Consider the following 5688-nt stretch of genomic DNA (forward strand, 5'->3'; position numbering starts at 1 on the left):
ATTTATACAAAGAAAAATTAACTAGTATGATGCGGAAATTAAATACTAGTTATACCTCTTCCTTGTATGCTAAAAACCTCGAGATCTTCTACCGTATCCCTCGCCTCCTCTTAGACGTCGTGTGGGCGACGATCCTCCAAGACGAACACCACCCGAAAAGCTTCTCCTCCTTCTCTAGAATTCGGCCACCACAACCACAAAGGAGAAAAAGAGAGCAAAGGGAAGAGAGGGAGAGGGGTCGGCCACTTGATGATCTCCAACAACACAATATCAATTGTTATATTTTTCAAGGCCTCCCCTTCCCCCCTTTTTATATTAGTTTCCCAACGAAAAATTATGGAAAGAGTTTTATAAAAAATTAGACTCATTCCTCTTTCCTTTTAATTTTTTCTTTTTCTTTCCTTTTAATTAATCAATCCTACATTGATTTATTAATTAAACAACTATTTGTTGATATTTAATTATTTGACCGGCCCCTTGCTTGGGCACCAAGCAAGGTGGCTGGCCACTTATTAAAAGGGAAAGAAAGAAAATTTTTTTATAAAATTTTAAAAGAAGAAAACTTCTAATAAAATTTTACAAACTTTTTTTTTTCTAATGTGGATATTAAAAGGAAAGTTTTAAAATTTAAAACCAAGTTTTAAAATTTAAAAATCTCTAATAATATTTCTTTTTAAAAGAAAGTTTTATAAATTTTACAACTCTCTTTTAAAACTAATTTAAATTAGGAAAATTTTATAAATTTTTAAAATCTCTCTTTTTACAAATTGTAAATATCTGAGGAAATTTAAAAATTCAAAAACAACCTTCCTAATTTAAATATTGCGGCCGACCCCCTTGCCCAAGGCAAGGGCCGGCCATTGCTTGGTCACCAAGCAATGAACCGACCCCTTCTTGGACACCAAGATAGACTTTTCTTTGGATGGACTTGAGGCTTTATTGAGGCTACAACAGGAACCTAGAGGAGAAATTGGTTTTGGCCTTCCGATGAACTTGAGTATCTCGTGCTCGCCCCGAACACACAACTCAAGTTCATCGATAATAACTCATTCCACTAGAGAGTTATTACCGCACTACCGCACCAATCCCAAATGACATTATAGGCTCCTTCTTATCATGAGTGTGTTAGGCTCCCTATGTTTAAGATTACGAATGCCCACTAATTAAGTGAGTTACTGACAACTCATTTAATTAATATCTAGCTCCAAGAGTAGTACCACCCAACTTTATTGTCATATTGGACTAGGTCTACCTGCAGGGTTTAACATGACAATCCTTATGAGCTCCTCTTGGGGACATTCTCAACCTAGATTACTAGAACACAGTTTCCTTCTATAATCAACAACACACACTATAAGTGATATCATTTCCCAACTTATCGGGCTTATTGATTTATCGAACTAAATCTCACCCATTGATAAATTAAAGAAATAAATATCAAATATATGTGCTTGTTATTATATTAGGATTAAGAGCACACACTTCCATAATAACCGAGGTCTTTGTTCCTTCATAAAGTCAGTATAAAAGAAACGACCTCTAATGGTCCTACTCAATACACTCTAAGTGTACTAGTGTAATTATATATTTAAGAAAAACTACTACCTAATTACACTACGACCTTCCAATGGTTTGTTCCTTTCCATCTTGGTCGTGAGCTACTGTTTATAATTTATAAGGAACTGATAACATGATCTTCTGTGTGTGACACCATATACCATGTTATCTACAATATAAATTAATTGAACAACTACATTTATCATAAATGTAGACATTTGACTAATGTGATTCTTATTTCTAGATAAATGTTTATACCAAAAGCTAGACTTTTAGTATACATCCTAACAGACTCTGTCCGGAATTATAAGCGTCAGAGGGTTTATCAGTTAGACTCGACGAGTCCCTCTCCGATGTTTAAATCAAATCTTAAGGAGAGATCATAACAAACAGTGAGTATACTATACAAATTACAATCATGTTATCATACCTCTATGACGTTGGTATCATTACCTTATATAGGAGATAAGTATTGGTGTACTTAGCACCAATAATCAAACTCATATTTTGATTAATGATAAATGAATTAAAGTTAGATGTTATGCTTTCTAACTCATTTATTAAGTGAGTATGATTGAAAAACCTAACACCAGATTAAAGTTTAGTTAGGTTGATAACTGGTATAGGAAGACCATATAGGTTGATATTTGACAGGAAGTCCAGTTAGGTTTGCGAGACCTGACAACTGCTGAAGTTTAGATGGAGCATCTGGAAGGAAGACCTGGTGGATTAAAAGTTAAGTAAGTTGACAAATGGTAAGTAAGGTAAACACTGAAAGAGAGTGACCCAATGAGGTTACGTTCCCGGTCGAGGGAATAGTAGACGTCGGTTTGACCTAGAGTTTTAGTAAAATCTGAAGTTTGGATTGGATAATCCTGAGATTGTCAAAATATTTATTCCATATTATACTTGTTGTGCTAACTCTGTGGTACAGAAAAATGAAAGCTAGAAAAAGGGAGTTCCATGTGCTTGAATAGGGTCCAGACGCTTGGAGGTCCGTGTGTCTGAAGTGGGTCTAGGTGCTTGGATTGGCCTGAACCCAGCCACTTGTGCAAATGAGTTGGTGCACTCCGATTGGTTGGCATATAGCAACGTCTAGGCGCCTGGGGGTGGTTTAAACGCTTGAGAGTGGATAGAGGCGAAATGGATAGGGTTTCTCCGAGGTGTAGCCACGTCAGCGGTCTAAGCGCCCAGGGATGGTCCAGACATCTGGAGGTGGATAATCCAGCGATGATGCAGGATCGGATAGGCCTCAGTCTAGGCACTCGGGGGCGGTCCAGACACTCAAAAATGTCTATAAAAGGAGGTTCAAACAACAACCTCATAAATCAATTTCTACAACTCTTCTATGCTTATTCTTGATTGTTAAGTTGCTCCAACCTCATGTTGCGGTTGTACTGCTACTTAGCTACATCTGACCATTGTTGGCAGACTGACGCCAATACCCGAGCTATCAATTTCCTCATCCTTGTGTTGGTAACGCTTATTTTCAATTATTTACATTACTGCAAGAAAGTGTAAGTTGTTATGCTTCTTTATTTTTCTTTTTGTACTCGATTATTCTACCAAAAGTTTACTGATAAAGAATATCAGTGGATTGCCCATTGATAGGTCCAAGGAACTTGAGTCTTGGAGTAGGAGTCGCCAAAGGCTCCATGATGAGTTGAAGGCGCCTTCCATGCGTAAGGAAGGTGCCTTCCATGAAGGCTTGAAGGCACATTCCATGCACAGTGAAGATGCCTTCCAGCAGAAGGCTTCAGCTGCTTTTTCTCTTCCTCTCGCTCTTCCGCTTAGGTGATTTCGGCCAACCGAAATAAGCCTCACCTAAACCCAATTTCGGCCTTCTCATCGAGTAGCCTTCCTCCTTGGCTTCTCGTCCCTCGGACCGCCACGCGCGTCCTTCTCATCCACCGGTGTACTCTTCCGCAGCACCTCGTCCCTCAGGCACACCGAGCCCGTCGGCTCTCTCACATACCATCCTTCTTGCTAGCTGCATCTTCCGCTCGACTTCCTGTGCTCCTAAGCTCTTGCACACTTAAACACAGGGATCAAAGCATAACGAGACCTAACCTAACTTGGTTGATCACACCAAAAACAACCTTTGGGTTTTAACAATCTCCCCCTTTTTTTATGTGAGCAACCCAAGTTAAGTTAGGGTAAACTAACCATAAAGTAAAGATAATAAAATTCCAATACCAAGTAAAGATAATAAAATTACAATTTCAAGTAAAGATAATAAAATTATAATTATGCAATAAAGTGCAAATTTTTTTTAAAATTTTAATTTAAAATTTGAATTGAATTACTATCTCTGCATAGACTTAATCTTCTCTTCTCCCCCTTTGATCACATAAAAATTGAGGTATCGAAAAAAAATAAAATCTAAGGGTTACTTTTTTCAGAAAAAAAAATCATATTTTCCAAAAAATTTAAAAAAACTTATCAAGTTTTTCACAAAATTTTGAAAATAATTTTGAAGTTTAAGTCAAAAAAAAAATTACAACGTCAATATTTTTTAGAAGCTTTACGTTTTGCAAAAATAATTTTCTAAGTAATGAAATTTTCAAACAATTGACAACATTATCTTAATTTCACAAGCTTATCAGTTTGTCAATTAAATATTCAATTTAGTAATTGACTTTCAGACTGTGGCGAGACACTAGGCATTCTTATTTATTGGATTATCAACCACTTCTAGATAAAGCCTCTTAACGAATTTAAACATTTAACTTTTCTGAAAGCCTTAGATTTAATTTTACTTTAATTTATACAAGTTTTTGGAACCTAGTATAGGTTCATTCCTATAGGATTAATCAAGAATTTTGAGGGCACATACCTTTTAGGAATTTTTATAATTTGACCCTTGTGAAATCTAAGATACCAGCTTAGTTTTTTAAAATTTTGAGCTTTAACAGTTAAATATATATGGTTTTCTAAGTTTTCTACTTGTGTCCTCAATTTATCATTTTCAATTTTTAATTTTTTCAAAATCTTCTAATAGACAAGATTTGGCTAGAATTATTTTTAATTCTTTGTTTTCTTTTTCAAGTTTGCAAAAGACTTTAGTTAATAATTTAACAAATTTAAACAACTTATCAGGTGGAAGAGATCGTACCTGACTTACCTTGTCGATCTCGTTATCTGTAGCTCCCCCTAAACTGTTGCTTTCTTCTATTGATGCTCCCCCTTCATCGATGCTCTCGATGCTCATTTTGGACGAGCTTGCTTCATCTTCTGGTAAGTACTCGGCTATTAGAGTTGTTCCGGTGATTTTCTCGATTTTAGATTCTTCTGATGATGACTTGGTGTCCATCGAGGAGTTAGATTCGGCTTCTTTTGGTTCTTCATGGAGATTCAAGAACCTTTCCCAAAGTTTGTTTGCACTTTGGTAGTCACCAATTTTGTCGAGATCTTCAAGGGTAGTATGCTTAAAAGATGAAATTCAGCCTTACCATTTGACGTAAAATCGCCACACTGTTTTTTGGTCCAGAGGTCTTTTTCGATTTCTTCTCCGTTTATATTCTTCGGTGCTTCATAACCATATTTCATTATTAATAAAATATTAAAATATATTTTGAGAAATACCTCCATTTGTCACTTCCAAAATGTGAACTCCCCCTCGAACGTTGGTGGGTAGATACTAGCTCTGGTCATTTCTTGTTTACTTCAGTCAGCAGTTAGTCCTTCTGAGGTGAACTTAGCTTTGATACCACTTGTTGGTCCGGGTAGGCTGGTTGGAGAGGGTTGAGTTGCCTGAAATATTTAAAAAAATACCTTTCTCCTCTTTCAACTTAGATTAGTAGCAATAACATAAAAATAAATAATATGAAACTAAAAGAAAGACAGTCGAAATTTACTTGGTTAATTACAACCGGGGTGGTTGTTAATCCAAGGTAGATGAAAGCTCACTAAGAATCTCCTTTGGTGAAGGTGGAGAAGCCTCTTACACACACTAACAGCTCAGACTATTGCTAGGAAATGAATACTCAAGTTGTTACATCTTTCCTAGGTCCAGGGGTCTTTTTATAGCCCCTGGAAAAACTTATCTGCGGGCTGAAGGCGCCTTCCATAGGGCTAGAAGGTGCTTCCAACAAGGCACTGTTGGATAAAGTTTTATCCATTGCAACGATT

The sequence above is a fragment of the Zingiber officinale genome, chromosome 5A, assembly GCF_018446385.1.
Source record: "Zingiber officinale cultivar Zhangliang chromosome 5A, Zo_v1.1, whole genome shotgun sequence".
NCBI lineage: Eukaryota > Viridiplantae > Streptophyta > Magnoliopsida > Zingiberales > Zingiberaceae > Zingiber > Zingiber officinale.